Below are 15,906 nucleotides of genomic sequence, written 5' to 3'. Positions count from 1 at the left end.
GGGTCAGGTGTCAGCCAGGTTACCCGAGCTTCTTAACCCTTTACAGGTAAAAGGATTTGGAGTCTCTGTACACAGAGAGCTGTTACCCTTCCCTTAATAGTTATGACACCTACACAGTTGTTAATTGCCTGAAAGTAACCCTGATTTACACAGTGCAGTTTTCAGAAATTTTGCTTAGGCTCTCCAAGTTTTAACCAGTTTCAGACGTATTCAATGAACATTGAAAAGTAATGATTTTTAGTTAGTTTAAAGAGTCACTTTATTTGTGCACTAAACTTGATGACTTAGATGTATGTCAGTATGAACAGGTGACCATCTTGAACCATGTAACTGCTAAAATTCTAACACTGCAGTTGGATAGCAACAGCTTAGAACAATTTTCATATGTTAAACATCCAAATTCCATGCATGTATTAGAAACTTATCCTAAGCTCCTTAATACAGGAATACTGACTATTTACATTTGGGGCAGAATCACCAGGCCAGAACCTTTCAGCTGCTTAATAAAGGGTGTGCTGGATATAAGTTGGAGCATGACAAGCTACAGTGATCCCAGCCATCATGGCCCTGTGACTGCTCCAGGGTATGCCAAACTTAAACTCTCTAAGGCCTAGCAGGTCTTGATCCTGTGAACTAATGATCCTAATAACTGCTAGGCATCAAACATATTCACACTGCTACACAGCAGAAGCTGTAATTAGCTTGCACTCCACTACAAACAGCCCACTGCAGCATATACAGACCATGGGAAGCCCTACCTCAAGGGGTCCAACATGCAGCAGCCTCATGGCTCCTTATTGGCTTCCTGCCCTATATAAACCCAAGGGACATTCCAGGAAGTGTTCATGTAACAGGATGGATCTCCTGTAGCTGCTAAAAAAGTGCCTGCTTTCTGCTCTTGAACTTGCTTCGACCTTGGCTTGATTTAGCCCTCACCTCCTGACCCAGACCCTGTAATTTGATATCAACCCCAGCCTGCAACTTGACTCTGAGCTTCTCCGCTACTCTCAGCCTCAGCTTTGACCCTGCTCTGACCCTTGATTCTGACTCCCCTTGTCAGGATCCTGACAGGCTTTGTCACCAGGGGGTAGGAAGGTGACAGAGCTCTAGCTCACTTGAGGACTGAGTCCACTGTGACAGATATGACAATATTCTGCAATATCTTGGATAAAGTGCTTATGGAATTAAGAAAAAATTAATTGAATTAAGTTTAAGTATTAGAGGAGTACATTATGTTGAACATGCAAATGTTAGTGTACATTTGTTGGATTGTATAGAATTTCTTTAAAAGGAGGCAGGATTAATGCAATCTCAGTGAAATATTAGGAATTTCAAAGGATTTTTTGTGTGTGAAGTAGATTTCCTAAGAAATTATTGTGGGGTGAGGGAAATGCAAATGACCCTCCTCAAGTCCATCCTGTGGAAGCTGTACTTTGAGCAGAAACCCGTTGTCTGGCTGATTAACATGGTCTCTCCAAAAAGCCAAACCAGATCAATGAGTGACTCTTACTCATGAGTGTTCTTGTTTGGCGCAAAGGGTGTGATGAACAGTAAAACTCCTGTGTGGGATTTGAAGGATTGCTCCAGCCAGAGCCCATATTGCTGTTGGAGTGATCTCTGGTAAGCTTATTATCTTGTGTGTAGATTCTTTTTTAATTTTGTTTCTCTGTAGTGACTTTTATCTTAATAAAATATGCTTACTTGCAAAGAACTGTGTGGTTATGTATAACTGTAGCCATTACACTGTGCACTATCCCTGAGGAGAGAAGCAAAGCAGGTCTGCTTAGGCAGACTGTTTCTGGGAATAACAGAATGAAGGCAGGGAACTGTTCAGCCTGGAAATACCCCAATCAGGAATGAGAGAGAAGCTGGTCTCCACCCAACTGAGGCAATGGCTGCGAAGCTTGAAAGTGGGTGCCCTTGCAGAACCACAGAGGGGAAATACAGGTGCAGTTGCCCTGAACTGTGACATCCCGTGACAGGGTGTACTAGGTCCAAAGGCCCCCCGCTGGAGGCCTTGCGGTCCTACCATACCCCACCCCAGAAAAGGAGCAGAAGAGGTGAGTCCTCCATGCTGCTTAGAGAGGCTGCAGGGAAGCAGCCAATCAGAGCCCAGCTAGCTCATATAAAAGGAGCTGTTGAATCAGAGCACATTCAGTTGCTGGCTGGAGCCAGTGGAGCAAGGCTGTTGCTCCTGGCTGGTTGCAGCAGTTCCAAGACTGGACAGAGCAGTTGATGGCTGGGACCTTGGGAGCAAGGCTGGCTGCTGGGATTCAAGCAAGACTTCAAGCAAGGTAAGAGTGAAGCTGAACATGCTGGGGCCACAGAGAAGTGGGGCAGGGAACAGTAGTAACAACAATTTAGTTAAAGGGGTGCAGCAACTAGCTGCTATTTATAGGGTCCCTGGGTTGGGACCCGATGTAGTGGGCAGGCCTGGGTCCCCCCGACACGCTGCAGGCAAAGTGGCTGAGTGCCCTGAGAAGAGAGTTTATATAGGCCCAGGGAAGGGACTAAAAACACTGAAAGGGCCAATATATATTGAACTTTTAATACCCCAGAAGGGGGATGCACTTAACTGAAAGAGTGACTCGGTTGGAGAGCTGGGTCGGTTCACTAGACAGTGAAGAGTTTTCAGGGACGAAGCCCCGGGGCACTGCTCCATTCCAGAACACGACTATTTGAGAATTAGCCCAGGGAGGGCTGCAGAAGACCAGTGAGGTTACTGGGATAGGCCCTGTTGGACTGATTACCCCAGAAGGGTTCTATTTTGTTTCATGCATGGATTATGTGTGACTCGACCGGAGGGCTGAGTCACTGAAAACCCACCTGAAAAAGAAAAACTTCTGGCAGAGAGCACTGCTAAAGCAGTGAGAGAAGGGGGACACATACACCCCCAGCCCCAATAGGAGATGCTCATGTGAGGTGAGTGTCCCCCGTCAGATGTCCACAATCTGTTTATATCTTGGATAAATTTTTCTTGTAGTAGGGAAGAAAAAACACACTACTTATAGCCTTTTGATGTTTACATAATTGGTTAGGCCTCATGAGCTTATTCTTGTGCTATAGTGAAGCAGAGACTTTAGAAAGGCATTTTTAAAGTAGAAATCATGTGAAACATCTCTTTAACTCTGCTCGACTTATGCATCAAATCATGGTTTGTAGAAGTTTATCATGCATAAATGCAATTTTCAGATCTAGACTATACATCATTTGAGGAAAGATGGTTTTGCAGTTAAGAGGCCTGCAGTTTTGAGCTCTGCCACAGATTTCCTGTTTGACCTTGGCCAAGTCACTTAATATCTCTGTGACTCAGTTCTCCGTCAATAAAATGGGAATAATTATATTTCTTTCTCTGACCCATTTTCAGTTTTGCCTCTTTCGACTGTGAACTCTTCAGGGCAGGCACTGTAAATTACTGTGGCTGTACCACACCAACTATCGTGAGGCTCCAAATATAGTTATTCATGGAATATAAATAAAAATCTGGTCCATCCCCAGGTTTTGACTTCCCTTTAGGTTTGATGCCAACCTAATATTGATGTTAGAGGTCTCTAATGACATTTTCATATAACTAGCACAAGCATGAGTTTGAAAACTTTTCCTTACGCTGGAATACACCCAGTTAATATATTGGGATGAGCTACAATTTCAAAGCTTGCTGCTGCAAGATTACAAGCTTCTGTCCTCCTACTCATTGTGGCATTTTAAACTATCGGGTTTACAATATAAACTCTCACATCAGTGTAAATCAGGAGTAACTCTACTGAATTAAGTGGAGTAAAGCTGATAAAAAGGGGGAGAAGAATTGGACTCAGTGTATTTTTTTAATTGCATGGGAAAAACTTGCCAAAATTCATACTTCATTAGAGATCATTCCCAGCCATAGACTGGTAACTACAATTGTCTTTCTTTTAATGCATAATATCTAAAGATACATATTTGCAGAAGAAAATCAATGCTGAATGCAAGTCAGAATAATTTTAGGTTGAGATTACTTTTAATCTTCTGTAATGTACTATATTTGTTTTCAACATCGGTTCTCATTAAATTGACAAAATTCTGATTTCCTTCCCAGGAGCAACAGTAGCTTGTTATCATGTGCAATTGAACGAAGCTTTATATAATGTAAAGATATATGTCATGATCATCAGTTGGATGATCATTGCTGCAAGCTACTGTATGTAATTTACAAAAATAATAGCTTGTTTTATGTGGGATTATATATGTATTTTGACTTCCCTGAGTAGTAAGACAGTGATCAATAAATCAGCACAGAAATTGAGATGTCCCTGCAGAAGAGTGAACACATACCACACAATAAACTATTAAGTACCAATGTACATGAAATAGATTTATCTAGACTGAAACCTGTATTTATTAGTAAATAGATATTAAAGTAATCTGTTTGGAACCAGCAATTTGCTAGATGATTTACAGACATAATACAATGTCCCTGCTTTGAACAATTTTCAATCCAAGGGCTCATTCCTGCAAAATTTACACATGAATAACTTGACTCGCATGAGTAGTCCTGTTGACTTCATGTAAGTGTTTGCAAGATTGAACTGATTGCACAATGCATATACAAGTGATGGGATGAATCCAAGTACAATGTGATTGATCAGTTAAGTTTAGCATGTGCCATGTTAATGCCACAGTTAGTTTAGGTTTTCTAATATTTATTTTTCTCTGTTGGGAGGACTAGAGTTCATAGATCTCTTGGAAGAAGTGTACTTTAAGGAAGGATTAACAGAAGGAGAGAGAGCAGGTATGATCAGGCCAGGAAGACGATTCCAGTCCTAAGAGTACTGTATTAAAGAAGACACAATGGTGAGTTTAGGCCTATCCCTAAGGGATAGCTAATCATAAGGGTTGGTTTGAGCAAAGTGAGCAGATAGCAGTGAATGAATAGAGACATCCAGAAAAGTAAGCAGGGGCTAAGGTATGCAGGACTTTGAAGGTCAGGACAAGGATGTTAATTTGATGCGGGAAGTGAAGAGAAAGTTAGTTGAATAGATTTGAAGAGGAGTTTGGTACAATTTTTAAACACAGGGTAGGGTAGGTAATTTTGTACTTGGTTGTATTCAATATTTCAGATGTGACTATTAGGAAATTGTGACATTTGAATTGCTGAAGATAATTCTATTTTGTACATAGTTGCCACTGGTTCTGTTGCTTGCTCATGTAACTTGCTCACAGTTATTTGTTTAAATCAACGGGCTATGGTGTCACTGTCTTACTAGGGAGTCACATTCTACTTTGTTTCGGTAGGCAAAGTGCATTGCATGCATGCATTCCTTGGCCTCTTATGCCTAAAACATTCCCTGAAATTTTGGAATTGATCAGATGCAGCATTCCAACGTTATTGTGTTGCAGACAAACAAACAAATGCTGTTGAGTATAGGGCCTGACTTTGCACAGTCAAAAATTACTTTCTACCTGGTGATGTATCTCACAAAACAGAATTTGGTGTTGGGGTCTAACTAGATCAGCCATCAAAGTAGGACACCTATGCTGAGATCTGGTCAATCTGTCACCATGAATGTCTATATGGCCCTGTCCCTACTATTTAAATAGTTTTTAAGAGAAGTAAAACAGAATTAGAAAAAATGGTTAACAAATAATTTCATTAAAATTGTTTGGCATATGGAAAGGGCGTAAGCCATATTTTGAACTCTTTCCAGAAACTGTTCTAATTGATTCTTAAAATGAAAGTGGTTTGAGAGAATGGGCATTGCAGATTATTTACAGAGACTGTATAGGGGGGCAGGAAATGTGTGAGAAATGTCTTCTGGGCTTTTCTTCACTACGGGGTAAGTTGACCTAAGTTACACTACTCAAGCTAAGATATTCATGTAGCTGGAGTTGATGTAGCTTAGGTCAATTTACCATGGTGTCTTCACTGCATTGTGTGTGGGAGATGCTCTCCGATTGACTTTCCTTACTCTTCTCAGAGAGCTAGAGTACAGGGGTCGACCGGAGTGCGCTCTGCCATCGATTTTAGTGGGTCTTCACTAGACCCACTAAATTGATCCCTGCTGCATCGATTGCAGCAGCATTGATCTCCCTGTAGTGAAGACTAGCCCTCAGACTTATGGCATTCCATAATAATCCTTTGCCAAATGGGATTGTTAGGCCCAAAAATATGGAGTATAGTTGTTTGGCCAGCTTAGCCAAAGTTAGGCTAACAGTAGTTGCTAGGCCATTCCTGTCTCTCTGTGAAACCTGAGGGCATGCTTGCTTAAGCTGCAGGGGATAAGATAGGAGGTGGGGGCCGCATTCTTGTACCAAATGTACCAGGAACAATTTGTTTGAACAGATGAAGACTCGAAGTCCCCACTCCCTGTTTCTGTTTTTTATCTGTACGTAACTCCCTCTTTTCTCTCAGCCTCTGATACGTAACGAAAAAGCTGATAAGAAGCTGCTGAGGCATCATGAACTGTTTGTACTGTCAAAGAAGATAGATATGCATGAATATTAAAAGCTTTAACTAATAAGGGGGGGTTTGGGGTTTTAAGTTGCTTAACTATGACGCAACGAAACTGTCTATATAATCTCACTAGTTGTTGTAAAGGGTGGGCTGGTTCTCTCTGGAGACGGGCCGCTCTCTATTGTTGTGTGCACTCTTCAATAAAGAGCTTGTATTGGACCTTGCTGGTGTTGCCTGTCTCTCACTCTGCGGTCAGACAACGAACCTTGCCGTCTGGGTTAAAAAGTCCCCGACAGGATGGTTCATCTGACACTTTAGTTTTGTGCCAGGAGCAAAAAAAAAATGCCATAAGCCAGTCCTCGATTGTCCTAAAGTAGAGAGACTGGGAAACAGAAAATATTCCCACTATCCTAGGAGACTAATTCCGTCATGTGGGAGTAGCCTGTAGGTTGTCAGTAGAATGCATGAATTTAGTTTTTTCTCCCTGGTTTAGGAAATGAGAACGAGATATTATGTATTGTGCCAAAATATAAAAACTGAATAAAAAAGCAACAGTCAGCATCAGGAATTTGGCAAAAGTTAGTGGTACCTAACCTTGCTGCTTCCAAAAACTACAGATGGGCCATTCCAGAACAGAAATTGCTAAGGGATGTTCTCAGGTAGGATCTATGTTCCATGTGGTTGTGCTCTTCTGACTGTTCATTTGGCAGACAGCTAGTATAGCAATGGGAATTCTAGAAATACCTGAGGGAGAAAGACTTGGCAGTGGTTTCCTACATGTATGCTTTCATGGATAGATTATTCTTCCCTGTCCTCTGAGGTCAAACTTTTCATTGCAAGGGGCCATATCTTCTTTTAGAACTACTGCAATAATAATGACTCTCATAATTCATGAGGTGGCTTTGCCACTTGTGAGTAATAGAGCCACCTCAAGCTCATGCTTGTAAAATGTCTGCACCACATTACACCATGTATTCATTTTATCTAAATTCTATAAAAAACATGTGTTCAAAGAACATTATTAAGGTTGCAAAATATAGTAACAGACAGTAATGTCAGTTCAGTAGGAAGGAATCTTTATAAACACAAATCAAAACAAGGTAATATTAGCAAAAAGTTTCAAACTCTTTCCCAGCTTGAGGATCAACCCATCCCTCAGTGCCTAGGAACCCTGCAAAACCATCAGATACCCAGCATTTTCTTCCTTCTCCTTCTCTCTTCAGCAGCCTTCTAATACACATTTTACTGAACTCTTGTATAAGGAGAGAGGAAGGGGAAGCCAGGATTAACTCTTTGTGAACCAGAGAACAGTTGGATTCCCACTTTGACAAACAACAAACATATTTTTAAGTGCTGCTTTGTCCTTTATGTCAAAAATCAAAGCACATTTTTACCTGAAGATTTTTTTAATACTACTTGTTTCAGTTTTTTGGAGCTGCAACATTTAAGATAAGGTAATTTGTCACTTTAATACTTTGCTTGTGCAATAGTAATCCTCATAATGCAGATTAAGTCTTTAAAAGATGCAAACATATTTTCATTATCAAAAGGTTTTTCAATTATTAAGCAAATTACTTCATTGTACAGCAAGAGATAAATTTAAGGTCATTATTATAGGAATTTTGCAATAACTATTAATCCGATAGTCATTTTTTTCATTTATCCTAGACTTGAATACATTTAATGCTGATAAAATGTTTGCAACTAAGGAGGAATGGAAGTCTTTTTAATTTGATAACTTGGTATGTCAAGTCAGAATGTAATGTGACAGCATAGTGCTCTGTAGGTGGATGTTAGACAAAATGATTGAAAAAGAGAAAGGAAGCTTATTGGATACAAAGAGAAAAATCTGTCTGAAATCTGTCTTGCAAGATATTTCTGCTCCTGCAGAATGAATTCTATTGAAGTGCATGGAGTTCTTCTTTGGGGATGGGGAACTCTTCCTGCAAAATCTAGGGGTTATAGTGGACCACAAGCTAAATATGAGTCAACAGTGTGATGCTGTTGCAAAAAAAGCAAACATGATTCTGGGATGTATTAACAGGTGTATTGTGAGCAAGACACGAGAAGTCATTCTTCCGCTCTACTCTGCTCTGGTTAGACCTCAGCTGGAGTATTGTGTCCAGTTCTGGGCACCGCATTTCAAGAAAGATGTGGAGAAATTGGAAAGGGTCCAGAGAAGAGCAACAAGAATGATTAAAGGTCTTGAGAACATGACGTGTGAAGGAAGGCTGAAAGAATTGGGTTTGTTTAGTTTGGAAAAGAGAAGACTGAGAGGGGACATGATAGCAGTTTTCAGGTATCTAAAAGGGTGTCATAAGGAGGAGGGAGAAAACTTGTTCACCTTAGCCTCTAAGGATAGAACAAGAAGCAATGGGCTTAAACTGCAGCAAGGGAGGTCTAGGTTGGACATTAGGAAAGTTCCTAACTGTCAGGGTGGTTAAACACTGGAATAAATTGCCTAGGGAGGTTGTAGAATCTCCATCTCTGGAGATATTTAAGAGTAGGTTAGATAAATGTCTATCAGGGATGGTCTAGACAGTATTTGGTCCTGCCATGCGGGCAGGGGACTGGACACGATGACCTCTCGAGGTCCCTTCCAGTCCTAGAATCTATGAATCTATAAAAGGGATTAATTTTAAGGCCCCTTTCTATGAGTCCATACAGCAAGTGAAAATGTAATCCATTGAGGGCCAGACTCTGATATATACTGAGTTGCATGCTTGTGGAGTAAGGTACTATCTGATATGAATAAGGTATCAGAATATGGCCACCACAGAGAGTGGGAACAGTATAATGAAGTTGAACTTTTGTAGTAGTATGATTGATTCTGTTTTATATAGGTTTTTATATTACACTCATCACCATAGTACTAAGAGAATGAGAGGGAAAAAATGTAATGGAGAAGAAATAGGACTAAAAACACAAAGCTATATCATAGCATCAATTGTTAGGTGGAACTCTTAACTGAGATCAGTAAAGACCTGCTCAAAATTGTGTGATATGGCCCCCAAGATTACATAGGGCATAGAAAGCGGGTAAGGAGTGATAGACATTGAAGAGAGGGTGTGCGTGTGTGTGTGTGTGTGTACGCGCTAAGTCAATATTTTGTACTGGGGAAAAAAATTAGTAGAATGATGCACCAGTCTGAAAATGAGGAAATGTGTTTGAAAAGTGGGAGATAATGAGTATAGAATTATAAACCCTTAATCATGACTAGCCTTAGTACCGTTCGCTTCAGGCAATGTGTCTGAGTTTTGTATATGAAAGTTAAGAAATTACAGCTAGTAATAAAGTTCTTCAGCTTGCTTAATCACTTCTAATGCTCAATGCTTAAGGAACCATAGGAATTTCACACAAACACCTCTTTCAGAGGGATGTGTATATGTTTGTGTGACTTGCATGCCCCAGAGGTAGGAAAGCTGTAGGAGCAAATTACAAAATAGTCTGAGAGCTAGCAATAATTTCATAGTTGGTAGGATAACAAGCTAAGCTAACCAGAAAACGTAGGGGAAGGATATTGAGATTTATAAGATACTGATTAATCATTTACAAATCCAGAGGAGATATCAAAATTTGAGGAAGAATTGTTTTAAAAGGTTCATCAAAGAAACTACTCTCACAGACGTATTTTGGATAATACATAATTTGGATAATACATATCATAAGGCGTATGACTCCCATCTAAATCTGTTAAACAACCAGTATTTTTAATGTTAGTACTTGACAAGTTCATTTAAAAACACCAAAACTCTATTCTGCCTTCATTGTTTAGGAGCAATCTGTTTCTGCAATGGTTCAATATCCTGTCAGAATGTAAACTGCTAGAGAGCACACTCCGCGGAAAGATTTGGGAATATAGGATAGATTTTTGATGTTTGACTAAAGCTTTTTCCACGAACCTATGAGATTGGAGAAAAATCTCTCCCATTCTGCTGCCACTAAAGTATTTTCATTCATCAAAGATTGCATTAATACCTTACTTACATACTTCTGGTGCATGATGTTGGGTAACACTCTATCCTCAACTTTTTTTGGGGGGTGGAGGGCTTACAGTTTCTGGCTTTTCAAAATTTGTTTTCAGTTTGACTGGCAATTTTCACAGCAGCACAAGTGAAAAGGATATTTCTTAAGTGGTCTAGCACAGTCAGCTGAAGGAGTTGTACAGAGGCTGAGATTGTTATGTGGAAGAGGATTCAGAGCTGGCGGGACTGTTTTCTTCCTACCTGATCTCTCTAGCTTAAGAGTGTTCTCAGTCTCGCTGAATAGGAGTGTGGGGGAGTTGTTTCTGAGCTCGGGGGGGCGGGGGGATTGAATTGGATGAGGTGAAAGGGTTTTGGGGGGCTCTGAGCCAAGAAGGAACAGGCTAGGAGGATGGAATCAACTGCTGAATCTCTCATTCACCAAAGAGTGAATTGGTATGGGACTGGGGGAGAGACACTAAAGGAATGATGGAGTAAGAGTTAGACTGGGGAGGGAGAAGTTGGGAATTGAAGAGAGCTGCACAGGGTTACAGAGAGAAGTATTTTTTACCCACCATGCACTTTACAGTAAAAGTATCCTTTTTTTGTTTGTTTTTCATTCAGTGCCTCACAGGAATAGACATTGCAATGAAGTACAAAGGGTCATGCATGTTTATGGTGCTATATAAATATTCCGGTGTCATTTTAAAGAGGTAACAGTTGATTCTTCTGGGTTCTTAGATTAAATCTTTCTTGTATCATATAATTAGTTCCTTTTGTCTTTTTTCTCTCCAACTTCATTTGAATTTAATTATATTTTTAAGGGAGTATACAATGGACAAAGTTCAATTTTTGTTTTGTTTTGCTTTTCCTGGTAGCTTTATTAATTTCATTTCATATTTAAATTGAACTAGCCTGGTTAGGGCCTTATCCAACAAGCTTCTTCATGCTTTCTTCCGTAATAGCCTTACACCTGAAATGCTGTTCTTGAACTGATCTGTAAAATCACTGTCCTTCTCTTCCTTCAAATCCCAGCACTACCAGAATGCCTAAAAGAGATTGCTGTGTGTAATCTTATTACTTTTACCCATATTTCCCTTCCCCACATTCTCCTTGTTTGGTATACTTAAATTTAAGTATAAGCTCTTCAGGGCAGGGACTGTGTCTTACTGAATGTTTGTACAGCACATAGCACAATGGCCCTCTAGGCACTACTGCAATACAAATAAAAAATAAATGAAAACTCTTTAACTAGGGCCACTGAAATGGAGATTCTGACTGCACAGAAAATGGATAAGTCACTCTCAGCAAACTCAGATGATTACCATATTAAAGTTTTCATTCAACAGCATTAGTGGTGACACTTTTATAGTTTCTTTGTAATTTCTCAAACTAGTTTGGAAGAGTGCTTCTAATAACCACTTTCTTATAAAAATTAAAAGGGATAGTTGAGTAACTAATTATTGTGAACCACTGACCTGATTTTTATATATTTAATGTATTTGTATATTATTTGTAATGTATTTCCTCAGAATATCTCAGCTCAGATGTAGCATCTGCTTTTCACTGAGATCCTGCTCTTTCAATTTTTCAGCTGACTTGACTGAAGCACACGGAGGTCAAGTGTCTTACCCATAGTCATACAATGAATGAACAGCTCTGCCAAGTTTCTTTTGCCTTTTAACTACATGACCCTAGTGTGGGTTTCCACCATTGTTAAACAGCACTGTAGGTTATTCCTTGTTAGTGTTGTCCATATCTTTTTTTTATAAATGTATGTGTATATACACACACATATTATATATAACCTTCAACCAATAACAAGGGGGAACTTCAGAGTAAATCATAACACACCCATGTTAAAAGAAATAACATTTTATCCAGAATAACTGTAATACCAAAAATAAAGCTGAAGAAAACTTTTCGTTTAATGGGTTCTGCAAATCTTGCAGTATACCTAAGTACAGAGAATTGTCTTTTTTATATTTCTTACAAGAGGGTCAAACTTTTAATTTGTTCTTTTCCAGCTCCTTACTCCAGTCATCCATCTATCTATCCTTTCCCTGCTGTGCCTGATGTCAGAGACAGTAGCAATAGTATAGCTAGAAAGTTAAAAGTAAGAAAATCATGTAACTTCACAAGATTTTTTTTAATTTCTGAGTCTTTTCAAGTGTTTAAGAAATTCTTCAAGTGGCGCCCCTGTGGGCACTCCACTTTAGGTGTTCTTGCATCCCTGCATCTAGGATCAGAAATCTCTGCTAGCAGTGCCCATTGGGTCATACATGTGCTCCTCCCTGTCTCGTGCCACAAGCGGCAGCTATATAGCGCTGTGTGGTCCAATCACCCTGAGTTCCTTCTCAACTGTTCTTAGTGTGGGAGGAATCTTTAGCAGAGCCCTTCATAGGGAAGTCTTAGTGCCTTTAGCAGTCTAAGCATTTTCATTAAAAGTATATAGTTGATAGTCATTCCCCTCCTGGAATTTTTTTTCCTTCCTCCCCGTTACTCCCTAGGTTAGAATAGTAATTTTTCTACCTTTTCCCCTACACGGAAGTTCCCCATACGCAGGTTATGCTTGGATCCCCTGGGTTTAAGAGGTGCCTCACCTGGCGTGAGGCCATCTCCGTAAGTGACGAGCACTCACAATTCATTTGATGCATGGGAGAGGGGCACGTACCACAGAAGTGAACCAATTGCTTCAACTTAAAGGCACAGACCCAAAAACTGTGACCTGAAGTTAAAAATTTTAATGATGGAGAGTGCACTATGGCCAGACTCAAACCCTGGCCTCAGTGCTTCTCCTGGGTAGCGGTCACTGCTGGCACTGTCATCTCCTGCCCTGGACGTGCTGCACACTGTAAAATGCCACAGACTTTTGTAAAGATGTGAAGAAACAGATCCTGAGCTCACCTACCAAGGAGAGAAAAGGGTTCCCCCCAAGGTTGGTAGCCTTCACATCTTTCACAATGAGACTTAGCTCTGGTGACTGCCCTGGGACCTCCAGTACCAGCACTACTGTACTGATAAGTCCAAGGACCCTAAAAGGGCAGGACCACATATGACAGTACTGTCAAAGGCAAAAAGCCTTAAAAGTCAGCACCTGCCACTCTGACTAAACATACGGCACTGAGGGCTTCAGCACTCAGAAGAAGGTCACTTCTTGCATTCTCTACAAAACTCTGCTGAAACACATCAATCCCAATATGCAACTCCCCTAGCATTCTAGCATCTTCTGGCCATTCGGAAGAATGCAGACTGAACTCTGCACAGTCGACACCAACCACATCTGCACTGATTCCTAGACCTTTCATGGCACTGATGCAAGGGCAGTCCATGGTACCACAGAAGTTCAGGTTTCTGAGAGACCCGCTTGTGTGTGAAACCCTGGAGTTTTCCTTCCTCCATACCAAGTTACCAGCAGTACATGCCTCTCCCCCAGATGCAACTGATACCCACCACTCCCCATCACCATCTACCCCCCCACACACACACCTCTCAAGTGAGGAGGAGGAAGAAGATAAAGAGCCTTACCCAGTTACACCACACAACCCCCTCATACCAGGAGCTGCACAACAGAACATTAAGCATTCCCTCAGTACCAGGAGACCAGAACCAACCCAGGGCCTTGGTAGGGCACCCATGGATGCCACCCTATGTCTATGCCCCCACACTGACCCTATTGGGATCCTGGGCTGCATACAGGCAGCAGTTTCCCAAACTGTCCATGATTCAGAGGAACTGACAGATTTTCTCAATCCTCCTCTGTAGCCAGCCCTCCCAAACCTGAGGTAGAACCTTTTGAGGAGCACGAGGAAGGTCTCAAGGAAGAAGTCACACCACCAACCAACATCTCATCCTCACCAGATGAGGCAATCATGCTACTTCCACCTAGGTCTGCTGATGACTTTAAACAATTTCAAGAATTGTTTAGAAGAATAACAAAACCTCTCCAGATCCCATTGGAGGAAGTGTGAGAACCATAAGCTTCTGGACATATTGCACACCTCCACATTGGCTAAAATCACACTCCTGGTCAACAAGACCACATTAGACCCAGCCATGGTGGTCTGGCTGATCCCGGCCTCAATACCTCCGACATGTAAGTTGCCTGGTAAGAAGTACTATGTCCCCACAAAAGATATGGACTTTTATTCTCACCCCTTACCCAAAATTCCCTTGTGGTTAATGCAGTAAATGAGAAGGGAAGACAGCATCACTCCAGGACAATCCCATATGATAAGGATTGGAAGAGGCTAGATCTCTTCAGATGTAAGGCATTCTTGACAGATAATAGCCATATTGCAAGAAGGTCACTTCTTGCATTCTCTACAAAACTCTGCTGAAACACGTCAATCCCAGCATGCAACTCCCCTAGCATTCTAGTCCACCATACATCTCTTGTACTGGAAGAACTATGGATAATTTAGGTGGTGGTTTTGTGATATGGATTTATGTCCACTAAGAACGACACATGATTTCCTCACACACATTACATTCCACCTGTGTAACTCAATTAACTTCAACAGAATTACACAGATTTAAAAATTAGTGTGACAAAGTGGAGAAACAAGCTTACTGAACCTGCCAAATTAACTCGATTGTGATCATAACCAGATCTATCACCCAGGTCTTCCGAGGTTCATGGCTGGTAGTTTCAGTCTGTGTACAAGGAGTTATCTTCCAGATTTGTAGACTTATGCCACTTAAATTGTCATTTAATATATCTTAAATGTATTCTATATTTTCAAAATCAAATAATAAATATTGTAAGCTAATTGCTGTTCACAATTTATTAGCAATAATCTTTTCAATATTGTGAAACAAACATTGCCCTTTACAAAACCAGTAATGGTGCCAAAAATATTTTAATCTTACATATGAAGTCACTTATCTATATCCTGTTATAATGTAATAGCAAACATTTACATTGTACATACGCCTGTAACTAAGTAACCCGTCAAACCAGAAAGAAGGCTTGTGTAATGCAAATGAAGAACTTTAGCAGGAAAGTACTAATTCATGCACATTTGAAGGCAATTCATGTGTGTGCTGAGCAGAGATCAAAGACTCTAAATGTGCTCCTCTCTCTCCACCAATCAATTAAGAATTCATGTGGGGTGTATCCCTGTCAGCATGTTTTCTGTGAGACGAGGCTATAAATATGGATTCAGGGAAAGATCGTGGATTTCTGGACTGTTTGGACTCTTATAGGGAAGGATACTGGATGCAAAGTGAAGATCATCGAGACATTTTGGGGACTTTGGGGAAACTGGCAGTTTATTACACTCCTGACACCATTTGGAATTATAGACTGTGACTCACCTGAACATATATTTTAACTGCTTTAACCTCTCAGTAACTCTCATCATTTTCTTAGCTAATAAACCTATAGTTAGTTTACTATAGAATTGGCTACTAGCATTGTCTTTGGTGGGAGAGCTAGAATGCAACTCAACCTGGGTGAATTACTGGTCTCTTGGGACTGGGAATAACCTAGAACATTTGTGATTTTTTTTT

General features: G+C 40.5%; 1 protein-coding gene across 1 annotated transcript in view; it reads left to right on the top strand.

The window, feature by feature from the left end:
• The window catches only part of TUSC3 (tumor suppressor candidate 3), a 272,148-nt gene that overhangs the window by 218,179 nt on the left and 38,063 nt on the right, over positions 1–15,906 (top strand). The gene's annotated exons all lie outside the window — the stretch shown is intronic.

This window comes from Terrapene carolina, unplaced genomic scaffold (genome assembly GCF_002925995.2).
Source record: "Terrapene carolina triunguis isolate 2854851 unplaced genomic scaffold, T_m_triunguis-2.0 Scaffold66, whole genome shotgun sequence".
NCBI classification, from domain to species: Eukaryota; Metazoa; Chordata; order Testudines; family Emydidae; genus Terrapene; species Terrapene triunguis.
The sequence above is the reverse complement of the archived record's forward strand: the minus strand, read 5'-3'. Positions and strand labels throughout refer to the sequence as shown.